The sequence below is a fragment of the Trichogramma pretiosum genome, unplaced genomic scaffold (assembly GCF_000599845.2).
Source record: "Trichogramma pretiosum strain Unisexual culture from Peru unplaced genomic scaffold, Tpre_2.0 scaffold3, whole genome shotgun sequence".
Lineage (NCBI taxonomy): Eukaryota > Metazoa > Arthropoda > Insecta > Hymenoptera > Trichogrammatidae > Trichogramma > Trichogramma pretiosum.
The window spans coordinates 3835303-3848122 of record NW_019641698.1 but is presented as its reverse complement, the minus strand read 5'-3'; the positions used below and the strand labels follow the sequence as shown (position 1 = coordinate 3848122).

The window sequence follows — 12820 nt, the reverse complement described above, 5'->3', positions numbered from 1 at the left end:
CATCACCATTAAAGATCAGCGCGTATCATCGGCGCGGATCGCAGATCAACGCGCGCTTCCTTTAGTAATCGTAGACTCACATTGTTATCGAAGCCTATGGCGGCAGGACACGTGTACACGATGCAGCGAGTCGAGTACGAGTCTGTTCTCGATCGTCGTCCCTACGTGTCCTCGTCGTCGTTGCTCTCGACGTCGACGCTGTTGCTTTCGAGTAGCTTTTCAGCAGCTCAGATGCTACTTATCGGATCTCGATGCAATTGCTGCTGCAGCTGCTGATTCACGCGACGATCGGCTCCGCAGCGGCGGCGGCTGCCTCCTCCGCCGAGCCGAGTTGAGCACATGAATGCAGTCGGACTGGCTCGATCGGGAGCACGTGCGAGAAAAGATCGAGATGCGCCCACGGCGCTCAAGTCAATGTCTTGGACTCGCTACTGCTATTGTTGTTGTTTCGAGGCCCTCGAATTCTTAATCTTTCTCCGTCTGTCACTGGTTCACTGTCACGAGCTGCACTGGAACTGAGAGGCCTTTCGGCGAGGCGCGCAATCGACGTACTTTTTATCAAGTCTGCTTCACTTTCGGGAGCGGCTCTCTACGCTGAGCTGCGCGTCGCTCGTCGCCGACGTTCTTACTCAGACTAAACTCCGGCGCGGAGAGCAGAACCGGCGGCAGTGGCCCGTCGCTGCAGCCGCCCCCGCTCCACGCGCACGCGATCGCACGCCGCGACCCGGTCACTCTGTAGAGCGCGCCCGCTCTCCGACGCCTTGCCTCCCTCTTTAGCGGCACTTTTGCGGCGCGCGCTTCAACGCTTCGCCTCGTATGTGCGTGCGTGCCCATGCCCATCTCTGACCCCCGCGAAGTTCTTCCTGCTTTTTACATATCTCTTTCTCTCTTTCTCTCTCTCGCCGTCTCTCGGCCTCTCTTCATTCGCGCAGCGATGCATCATTCTCGACAGAATTCCTTTACAAAGCTCTGATGCGCACGGAGCTTTTTCCTGCTCATTTTTCTACTGTGTTCCTTGCGCTGCTGTTGCTGCTACTGTAGATATGCTCCGACCTTGCACACGGCTTTGTGATATAATAATTCACGCACGCAGCTTCCTATTCACTGTAGATTTTTCAAGCTCGAGTTCGCTCGCGGCAAAGTGAATCTTTCTCATATTATACTACTTGAACTCGAGCCAAAGATCAGTCTCGTGCACGCGAGCAAGAGAGAGAGAGAGAAAGAGAGAGTTCCGATGTCCAATACGCTTTCGAGCACACTGTTTTTTAAATGAAAAAACTTTATCCCTCTGCAAAACAGATAATACGAGGAAAGAAAAGTTATAGCTCTTTATATAGAGATGCCAGAGGCTCTGCGTACGCGTTTTATTTGTGTACGGTGACATAAGAAGGCGTACTTAATACTGATACGTCATTGAATTTGCCAAATCTATTATGCACTCAATCAAAATTGCGAAATTGCGAAATTGCACTTGTGCACATCAAGTGACATTATTTAAAGCCGAAGTACATAACAATTCTTATTTAGCTTCGAGTGTTCGAATAATAGTCGAATCTTTGTGCTGGCATCGTATTACGCCAGACATTTCATTTATTATACCGCGCCGGCTTTCTCGTCATCCATCGTTTATTGCTCTTGACTCAATGTTTAGTACTCTTTTTATAAGTAATGGCGTTACATACGCACTTGAACTGCCAAAGTGAAGGCAGCAGTATCTTTAATTTCCAGTCATTAAGCCGACGCATCAAAAGCAATTTTACGTAAGTTTATCTGGTTCAGTTGAACTCTCTTTCAATGGATTTTTTTCTCCTTTCGATTCGGAAGGCTTTCCTCCCCTGCGAGTATATTTCACTACATCTAACAATCCATTTTTTTCCTCCGAGTATTTTTTTAGTTTGCTCGCGCTCTTCAATTAAGATTGGTTTTAATAGAAAAAAATCGTGCGAGCTCGAGTATTTTTAAGTTTACCATAGCGATCGTTAGCAAAGCCGCTCGTTAAAAAAGTCGCCTTACATTTATTTAAAAAAAAAAAAAATTCTGAGCCATCAGTAATTTTTCATTTGTGCTAGTTTTACGCACTGCACTCTGTATATGCAACGGATGCTAAAGTGATTAAAACAAACCCCTCGTGTGAATTTTGAATGAGAACGAATAAATAAAAGAACACAGGTGGATGTAAAATGCAACGTTTTTCTGCAGTAATACTTTCATTTTGCATTTGAAACGTAGCCGGGGTCATCGTCGAGCACCGCCGGATATCCTCGAGAGGTACTTTTTTTTTATGCAGTGCTAACCCGGTAATGACCGTCGAAACGGTTACTTTTATTCATATGCGCAGGATCATGGTGACAAATTATTCATCTAGGTCCTTTTTCCCAGTTGCCTAACAGAAAACTCGCTGCGTTGAAGTACCGAGTGCGCGTCGGTTCAGGCATTTTCTCGACGTCATCATTTTCTCTCTTGCTCTCGCTGCAGCGATGACTTTTTTCACTCGCTGAGCTTTTCCATAAGCCGCGATGTACAAAGCTCTTCGCGCACACGCCATGCTATTATAGGCTGCTTTTGTGACGTTTGGATTCGTTTTGCTTGTCAGGAGAAAAATTTCCTCGACGAAAAGTAAAGGAGTTATTTGTTCGGCCTATTAGTCGGGGTTGAATGCACGAGAAAACGTGTACACAGCTGCATGAGTTAGCTTCGTAGCGCCTAGCATAGCGTAGTAGTAGCGGCGGGGCGCGCTCGCTTGCTAAAAAATTGAGATTGCTGTGCAGGCGCGTGTATGTGGGTCACGGCCTGTGCTGCTGCTGCTGCTATGGCTGCTGTAAAAGAAGACGCGCGCGAGTAAGCGAGCGACTTCGTTTACGACCTGCTTCTCGAATTCAAAAAAACTTGCACGCTTTGCATCCGTCGCCGTCCCGCGTGGCTTGCTGCGCTACTGCTGCTGCACACTTCTGTCATACTTGGACCGAATAACTTTCGTAGGCGTCTTTTCTCCCTTGCCGCGCCGCCGGTGTACCTTGTTATTGTATTTAGCTCGAGCTGAAATGTATTTTTCGAGCGCTCTCGGGCCGCTCGACAAAAAGCGCTTATACACAGTCGCTGCTTCGGAGCGGCAGCGCCGGACTTTTTCTCCTGTGTGCAGCCCAAAGGACCTTGTAATTTTATCATTCTCGTGTATATTTTTTGAAAGTCGAAAAACTCGGTAGCGACTGAGCTCAGTCAAAGGTTTATACTCGCGCGAACTGTACCGAGAGAGCAGGTTGGAAACGGAGCAAATATTCCACTGTTTCTCAATGCGATGCCGGCTGCAGCAGCGGCGAGGTGCAGGCGTGTATACAGCAGCGGCGGCAGTAGGTTTACGCAGAGACAAATGCGCTGCGGTGAACTTACATGCACAGCAGCAGCGACAAGCGTGTTATTGCACCCAAGTTCGTGAGGCTGTATATTTATCAGCCCGAAGCGTCGAGCTACAAGCCAACGCCTTTATGCGGCAACGATTATATTCGGCGCGAAAATTCACTGGCGTCGTCGCCGTCGTCGTCGTAGCGAATGCGAGCTTGAGCCGCCATATTATAAGTACATATAAAATGCGGTTCCCGCGTATAATTTTTGCGCGAAAGCGAAAACAATTCGTGGCGCAGCGTTGCTCGGCGGCGAGAGGCCCACACCGCTGCTACTACCGATCGAATCGCGCCTTATACATACAAACACACACACATATGAATGCGCGAAGCAACAACAATTATACACGCATTCGCGCACGTACACACGAGCTCGCGCGCACATTGTCTCGCGGTGTGTGCACGGTAAATATCGTATAAGGCCGTCGTAAGAGCGCGTATATATAATAAGCTTTGCCAACAATGCCGCGTGCGCACGAGAGAACAAGGCGAGTCGTGGGAATCGCGAACAGCTCGCTCCCCCCGTATACACTAGTCGCGATCCTTCGTGAGCATCGTGTGTGGATTCAAGATCACGGCGAAGGGTCGCGCGCGCGCTAATTGCGTGAACCGACGAGCGAGCGCACTTCTGTATATGGCGCCTATGATTGCATACGTACATGCACTCGTATGCGCTATAGCTACATAGCTGCCACCATGGCAGTTGCTCTGCGTTGAAGCGTAGCACGATCTCGGCTTACTATAGCTTTCGGCTTTCGTTCGGGACGCGCGAGTAGAGTGCCAAAACATCTCTCGACAATGCCGTGTGAGAGATCTCACCTTGGTGCCGCCGCTGCTGCTGCTCCTGCCACGTGTGTCTTAATGAACACTTCCGACGAGAATTTCTCGCCATTTATCTTTCGTTCGGAGGATGCGGAGAAAAAATGCCTGTGTATGTATATGCACGAGTGGGAACCTTCTGCTGCACGTTTCACCGCCTGCACGCGGATTCATTGTTTTTCTCGCAGATTAAACCAATTCTCCGCGCGCGGATACTTGTGCGATTTTAATACGTTTTTTCCATTTTCGATGCGGTTTGTGTTGCGTATACGCGACTCGAGCTGCACCTGTACTTGTATTCATACGTTTAGAATAAAACAAAAACAACGTTACGTCGCCGTATATTAATCATACATTTTTTTGCTTTGTTTCAGGTGAGTTTAAACATTGATGCGTAACTATATCACTTTGCCAAATCTTCGTATAAGCGTAAGTTTTTAATTATGTAAAAAGAATTCCACTCCATCGTGCTTTGATAAGGACAAAAGCGTACATACTCTTGACGCACTCCACAGTGGCGGATCAAGGTATCATAATGACCTCGATTTCTAGTCGATCGTGACAAAATCAATTAAAAAAACATCAAAGCATTAAGCAGTGGCAACGATCGGAAGATCGACGATCGTCAGCTGCTGATCGCGCAGCGCAGAAATCATCGGTTACCGCGCGCGCGAACGTTTGACACCTCGTTGAGAGGCAGTCAGCTGCGATGATGATAATATCAAAGCTCGGCGTACGTACCCTAGAAATATGCGCGAACGAGAGCAGCGGTACGCGTCAGTCCGGATTTCTAATGTTCGAATAAACGATGAAAATCCGCGGTGCATAAAGGATATTAATTATCGCCGCAGTTTGAAAGATACGATACTTTCATTTTTCCGATTGAATCTCGTATGTTTTCTCGCGAAAGGAACAAATCGAGCTATCCGCGCGGCGGTGCGCTCATGAATCTCGAATCTGGATTTATGAAAATGAGCGCGCGCGAGGCGGCAGCAGGTAGTATGTTTATATAGGTGCACCGTCGACTGCATCGGACGTTGATTGCGCTGCACTGTGTGTGTGTGTGTTCGTGTGTGTGTGTGTGTGTGTGTCGAGAGCAGCAGCAGCAGCGGTGCATCGACCTTGCCTCTCTATGCGCGCACAAAAATAATAAGGGAGAGCAATCTCAGTGGCAAGAGAGCCATATCGACCAAGAGAAGTGGGGGAAGACACGAGAAAATAGCGGCGGCGTCGGCTCCGTGTATGATACGGCGAAAGTGAATTGCGAATCGCGAGCGTGCGCGCGCGACACATTACCTCTCTTCCTCTTTCTCTCGTGCTCCCCAACGGTATCTCTTGTGTTACAACACATACATGCGGACTATGTGCATTCGTATTATGCTCTCTATACGTCGCGTGTGTGTGTGTTTGTGTCCGGTGTGCATACACCTAGGCTAAACACGCGCAAAGATTTCGCACTCGGCACGCGCTTACACTCTCAATTAAAAGCGATTCGGCTTTTGCGAGATCTCAATCTTCTGGTCTGGGCTGTGCAGCAGCAGCAGCAGCCACAGCTACATAGCTCCGTTTTCTTCCCACATTATCGATAAACATCTACACACGCGCGACCGCGCACGGCGCGCTCTGTCACCAAATTCCCCGCAGCGAATTCACAAGCCGCGAGACTCTCCTTTTTAATGCGCCTTAATTCTCTCTTTTCCTTCGAGATTTTCATGCAAATGCCTCGTTAGAGAGGCATTCGCTGCGCGGATGTATAATTATAACATTTATATTTCACTTTTGTTTGCCTCTCCATGGGTTTATTGTTTTCTGGGCTCTCTCTTGCCTGCTACCAGCCGCTTTTACCGAAACGAATGGAGCCGAAAGCGCTCGCGCCCATCAGTTAATTAGCGGCCTCAGAGGTAAACTTGTATATTTCTGTACACGCGTTGGCAAAAAGTAAACATATTTTCCCGAGTCCTCCGCCCTGAGTGTGTAAACTCAAAAAGTTCGTGTGCTCGGCTTTTGCAACGTTTTGCGAAATTTTCCAAGCAAATTTCATGGCGATTTAATTGAAAATCCGCGAGCTTAAGCCAGTAATTATTGTGCTCACGCGCGTGTGTGCCTTCGCTCGATATTAATAATTATTTTATAGATAAAATAGATGCGTGCGCTAGCTCGTGTACCGTGTGTGTGTGTAACCGCCTATTTATTGTAACGCAAGGGCGAAGCGCTGCGCAAAATCAGTTACGCGATATTACGGTCAAACATGCAAAAAGCAGCGCTGCGATGAGCAAATAACTCTCTGCCCGAGTGCTGTATTACTTCAATGGCGAGAATGACGGTATCGTCTGAAGTGAGGTTTCAACAGTAGCTAAAATAACTAAAACCAAATTCTCTTCCCTAGTAAAATTACGAGCCTCGAGTCATCGCTAGTGTTCGTCTAACTTCAATAACACGTCGATCGTTCGCAGAGATCCAAGATTCAAGCTCGATGCTAGCTCACGCGTAGGGGAGAATGCCCGATTATGGCGCAATCGCCTAATTTGGCGCACCCTTCGTTAAGTACTTTAAAAATTATTTTTCAAAATAGTAGTGGTATTTTAGTAATCTAGAAACATTTTAAAGCTTATCTACCGGAAAAAAAAATTGAAAAATATCTTTAACAAAAAAATATCGGCGAATGAAAAAGTGCAACCTTTCTCTTGTAATATTATGATTATGAAACCTAACCTAGTTTAGTAGAGTAAATTGGGAATGCAATTCAAGTTCAATAAAACTATTTAATGATTCAAAACAATACGCTAATTCATTATACATCATTGATATTGTCATTCACAAATTATATTTGATTTGCACTACATTATTTCAATAAGTTAAGTCCGGGCAAGGATTCTGTGCGCCAGAATAGGAATAATGTGCGCCGCAAAAGGCAATAGCAAGCCTTGCGCAGCAATGTGACAGAATTTTTTCGATGCTTGATTAAGGGGGAAAAAATTATATTTTTGGCAATAATAAAAATACCCAAACAAAGATAAATACTCTAACTATCATTAGGCATATTGGGTATTGTGTTTCAAATGATACATTTTTTATACTAGTCGAAAATTCCTTAAGTGCGCCATAAACGGGGGTTCTCCCCTATTGCTTATGGTTGCTCGTCGGTATATCGTATAGTGCACATTATCGCTATAGTAAATCTACGGTGCATCGGACTCGATGAATTTGCACTCAGCGGGTAGTGTGCGTTTACGTATGTTATGGCACGTACTTCCTTTCATCCCAGGAGCTTCGAGGTGAACAGCAGCAGCTGTGCGTCGATCGCCAAAGATCATTTATTATTTTTTCTTTGTATATCACGGCTATACGGTACGCGAGTAGCGCTTGGCAAGCTTTCCAGTAAGATTTCAGCCGAAATCCATCAGTCGCGCGCGTCCATGAAATATGATGGGCCACTGCTTATCGGCCAGCCTTGCTTACAGCGGCTTCAGCGCACAGTAGTGCAAGCGTGTACGTTGGAGCTTATCGCATTACCGAATCGCAAGCCATTGATTTACCAGCAGTAGTATCGAGGCTTCATTATGTATAGGATGTATTCGAAGCCGTTCGATCCATCATTTATCTGGGATTGAAAATAGCGCTAAGCATACATATTCGTTCAGTTTAGGCATCTCGAAGCTCTTTAAAGTTTAAGCCTCTCGGATGAACACATCGAGTTACCGAGGTTTCAAGCGTACATAGCACTTGATAATTTTTCTGTTACGCGTGCGCGAACATTGCGTGGGCCTGCGATCGCTTCGGCTCATCCTCGCGCCTTCGCGCGTCCTACAACGTATTATACGTACATAGAGCCGATCGAAAAATACTCGCGCGTAAACGTATGTGTGTGTATGCTCGCTAAGACTCTGGAATGCGTTTGGTAGCGCGCGCGCACGCTCATTGCACAATAAGTCCATAAACCTGCGCGCCGTAGTGTATACATACATAATTTGCACGCCCACTTTGCACTTTTCTATTAAATCATTCTTTTCGACGTAACGTGCGCTGCTGCTGCTGCTCGCTGCCGCGCTACATAGCGCTCCAACTTTTTATGATACTACTTCTGGAGAAGCTCTGTCTTCTTGAAAAATAAAATCCCCATGAGGGTATATAACATTTTTCATTTTAACCCATCTATTCGTCTTCGTCTTATTTATTTTTTCATTTTTTTTTCTCTCTCTCGTATCAGAGCTAGGAGAATTTCAAGTCAAGAACTGTCGGCAACTCTATACACGAGTAGAGATTTTTGCTGCGCATATTTTTCCTTAAAAAACTTTTTTAAATATGCAAATTCTTCTTTACGGGTAATTTTTTTTTACTTCATGCGTAGATGGCAAAATTTTCTTTTCCCACAGAAATATATCGATGGAAAAACATTTTTCACGCTCCTGCGAACTTTGATCGCAATAAAACTGTACATGAAAAACTAACGCAATCCACGAGTGCACATGTAATTCCTGTGGCGCGGATTTTTCAAGCTTCGATTATCGCGTTGTGGCTCTCTGGCTCGTAAATCATTTTACAACGCAACAAAAATAAAAACCACGTGATATAAGGCAAATGAATTAAATCACAAAAACAACTTTATAAACAAAAAAAAAATAGAAAAAAAATAGAAAAAAAACGGTAGGAAATTGATTTACTAGCAAGTTTGTGGAAAGTTCGTGTAATTATAAACGAAACTGTGTTATAGCTTCGCCGACGCTTTCACTCGTATACGAATGATAAAATAAGGGTCAGCTTTTCGATGTCGTCACGAACTCTTGAACGTCAGCATTTACAAGTTTTGCATGTAAAAATAAGCCCGGATTTTATTCATTTTGCGAGCGTAACAAGTGTAATTTGAATTTTAGTGTACACAATGTACGCGTAAATAACAGCGCGCGCTTAAAAAATACGTGTTACAGAACGCTGCATTAATAATTTGCGCTTATTAATGTATAAAGGCGAGGGTAAAAGGCGGACAATGCTCGGGGCATTATTCGCAAATAGGAGAGAAAAAAATCTCAGAGTTCGCGCGGTCCAGAACTATATCGAAGTTGAGGGGTCCATGGGACTAGGCACTATAAACAGAAAAGCCAATGCGCACGTACGAGAAACACGGAAAAAGGCGTGGCCAATTCTGCAAGCGCGCACATATTTTGTGTGCACCGACGAGGCGACGCGGCGTGGCAAAATGTTAATTCTAAGCAAATTTTCCTTCGCTCCTTATCGAAATTCAATGAGGTGTCACAATCTCCACTAGCTAGCGTAAGTACAGTACGCGCCAACTGCCGGGCGACACCGCGGTCATCGTCGCGCGTTTTCCCGCGCTGCACCAGCGTACACTCGCGAGCGCACGCGGGAATTAAAATGCACCGAGCGTGTGTAACACTGGAGCGCGCGTCAACGAGCTGCTCGCTTGGTATTTTTGGCTTTCTAACAGTTTTTCCGATCGAGTTTTCGCGCTATCGCCTCGCGGTTTTCTCTCATACGTGTGTATGTGTACTATGCGTTCCGCTCGTTGACGCTGCAGGCAAATCTTCGGCTTAATTGACGGCTTTGCTCGACACATACTCGCGCAACAGCTTATTAATGCCACTTTTTGCATAGCTCGTATACGTTTGTAATACGCGAAAGAAAGTGATACATTTTTCTTTCTCCCATGTATAAGATCGCAGGCAGCCTAGCTGGCGTTATTGATATGAGCTGCACTTGACACTCGGCAATTTCAATAGCAATGACCCGGGATATGTTCCGGAGAAGCTCGTTTTAACCGATCGCCACTTACGTCAATTATTAAAGTCAAAACGTCCTCGGAGATATTGGATTGCCGTCACGTACACGAACTCGCAAGTGTCTTCGTGCGTGGGCGCGTCTTGACGCTTTCCTACTGACAACTCCTCATCGATTGTTTCTCGATTTATCGGAAGTTTCGATGCATTCAGTCGTGTACGAGCCCGAGAGTTAACGAGATTGGAGAATTTCGAAGACGATTGCGCCGGCAGGGTGAATACCCCGAGTCTGTCAGCTCGTTCGAGTGCGTAATTTGTATTATAGCGGCGCTTGGTCCAATGGGATTAACAATAGCGATCGAACTGCAGGCGCTATACATACACACACACACTCCCGGGCATCTGAGAGTGCAGCGTGGCGGTGGCAACGGCGTTAGTTTCGGTTTCCCAATATACATACCTCAATTACTATTCGGTCGCGCGTATATATATATACGTACAGCGTATATCATTCAAGTCCAATACATATAGTAGCAGTAAACTAAGTAAGTATCCGCGTACTGCTGCCTTGCTATATAGCTCGCGCGTGCGCAACGTGAGAAATCCTTGAATCGTGACGGCTCCAAACGAGTCTTTTATATACCCCCGTGCGCGCGCGTAAAGATATAAGCGCGCACATAAGCCCGCAGATTAGACATATAGCTATTTTTTCATTGTCAAAAGTCGGTACTCGTGCTCCTCGACTAATATTGAAATGTATGTTTTTATATATGCATTGATCTTTGAGGCCGTAAATGGAAGTGCTACAACATATAGTTGATTGGAAATAAGCCAAACTCGAAAACAGTCGTGCGTTTATAATATTCCGTACAGTTTGGATGGTCCTTTTTCTTTTTTCTTTTTCAAAATGATCGTGTACAGAGAAAGTAAATTTGAAAGGGAGAAATGGCCCTTGAAAGTACAAGCAGAACCGATGGCATGCATTCGTTGCCCAGTGAAGGGCGGCTCACGTAATTATCAACAGTGGCGTATCTAAATACAGAAAGCATAACTTTGGATTGAGAGAGTTCAAAAGGGAGAACACGAACGAACACCATCCAGCAAAAATCCGCGTGTTTCGATTGTGACAGGCCAACAAGTGAGTTTTTCTCTCGGTCGCCTTATCCGCTCCGTATAAGCCCGCACTCCGAGCGACTTCTCTCTCTTTCTCTTTCTCTCTCTCTCTCTTTGCTCTTGCTGTAGCAACTCTCGTTATATGTGCAGTAGCGGCTCTCGGCGCGCAGCACGCGAACTGCGCGCTCGACCCGTACACCACCGCATGTGCACTCGCTCGGCTTTGGCGCGGGCACGAGCTGCACGCGGCTATCTATACACGTACATACGTATATTATATATTACGTACAGTGCACCAAATTGAACCATGGGAAGTTGGCAAATTCCAGTGGCTTCGCTCTCGGTACGCCTTTGGCTGCACTCGCTAAGCAAAGCCTAACGCGGGGCCACGTGCATGTGCATGTATGTGTTGCTGCAGCTCGAGAAAGCCCCCGCATGACTTTGCTGCTGGCACCTTTCTTATTTCGCAGAGACGGCCCAAGTACGCGCAGCACACGGCAAAGCGGCAGAAAAGGAGCAGAACGTACTACTATGCAGCAGCAGCAGCGGCGGCGGCGGTGCCGCCCGACCACGCCCTGGCCACGCTGCTGCTGCTGCCTGCGATCCACGTACATACTCGCCCGCACCCTTCACCGCGGCCGCCGCCACTTCGCTAATGTTCTCTCCCGAGCTGTATTATACTGACTGCACTGCCGATTCCACAACGGGCGCACACAACAACGGGCCACGTATTGCTTTGTATACGCCACGTACGGTGTATACATTTATTATCATTATTATATACATATATAGGTACGTGGACTCGCCGTGATTTACGCGTGAAATTCACCCCGATTGGAAAAACCAGGCTACTCTCCGCCAGTACGCCGTACGAGAGAATTACCTTTGCCAGATCTCGCGCGCGCCCGCGACTCTTTGTTCGTTCGATGTTATCTCAACGACTCTATACTTGTGTGTGTGCCCCGTGTGCATGCGCGCCTCGAGAGATCGAGAGGGAGAGAGAGAGAGAGAGAAAAGTCGACCACGCGCTCCGCATAAAACGTGAAATCGATTCTTGTCAAATAGTAAAGGCTATAAAGATTTTCATTTTATTCTTTGCCAATTTATTTAGCCGGAGCTCTCTCGACTCGACGAAATCCACCATACACGTTTCTTTTCGCATGCTACATGTATAAAACAGTGCACGAAAATATAACGAATTAAGTTCTTTTGAGCTTTTATAGCTGCTTATAGCTTTATATGAATGTTAAACGATCGGGTGCGCGCATGCAGCACTGAATTTTCAATTCATGCACGAACACCTAACGCCGCCGTCGAGCTTAACTTTATCAATTTATTTAGACAAATAATTTGAAAATATACGACGATAGTTTGCTTATACTTGTTTCCTTTCTTCCATGTTCTTGGATACTTCTTTGAATCGGTGGTTATTAAATATATCGATAAAATTGTCCATAAAAATATCTTATTAAACGAATTAATGCGAGTTTGTTTCGCGGAAGTTAATTTTTGAGTTCAAAAATAATGTCGATCGGGACCGATATAGCTTTCCAACTACCCGCATCTACATTCTCTACATCTACCAAGCACAGATAAAATTTTCAACCTGAAAAATATGACTTGGCAAATTGAATAAATTATAAAATATACTATAATAATCACAAAGGATATCCACGTTTTCTGTAAAGGTAGCAATTGTAATCCCCAGACCAAATATTTATGAGTTCAAGTAGATTACCACGGATGATGAACTTTGTA

The 12820-nt window shown here is 45.8% G+C and overlaps 2 protein-coding genes across 2 annotated transcripts in view; one reads left to right on the top strand and one right to left on the bottom strand.

Moving 5' to 3' along the window:
* The window catches only part of LOC111694384 (uncharacterized protein C6orf132 homolog), a 28410-nt gene extending 27800 nt beyond the window's left edge, over window positions 1-610 (bottom strand). The window contains exon 1 of the mRNA XM_023462344.1: window positions 81-610. The gene's annotated coding sequence lies outside the window, so the exon portion shown is untranslated. The remainder of the gene's footprint in view (window positions 1-80) is intronic.
* LOC106650956 (N-alpha-acetyltransferase 15, NatA auxiliary subunit) overlaps window positions 1-12820 on the top strand; it is a 53683-nt gene that overhangs the window by 31185 nt on the left and 9678 nt on the right. The window lies entirely within an intron of this gene.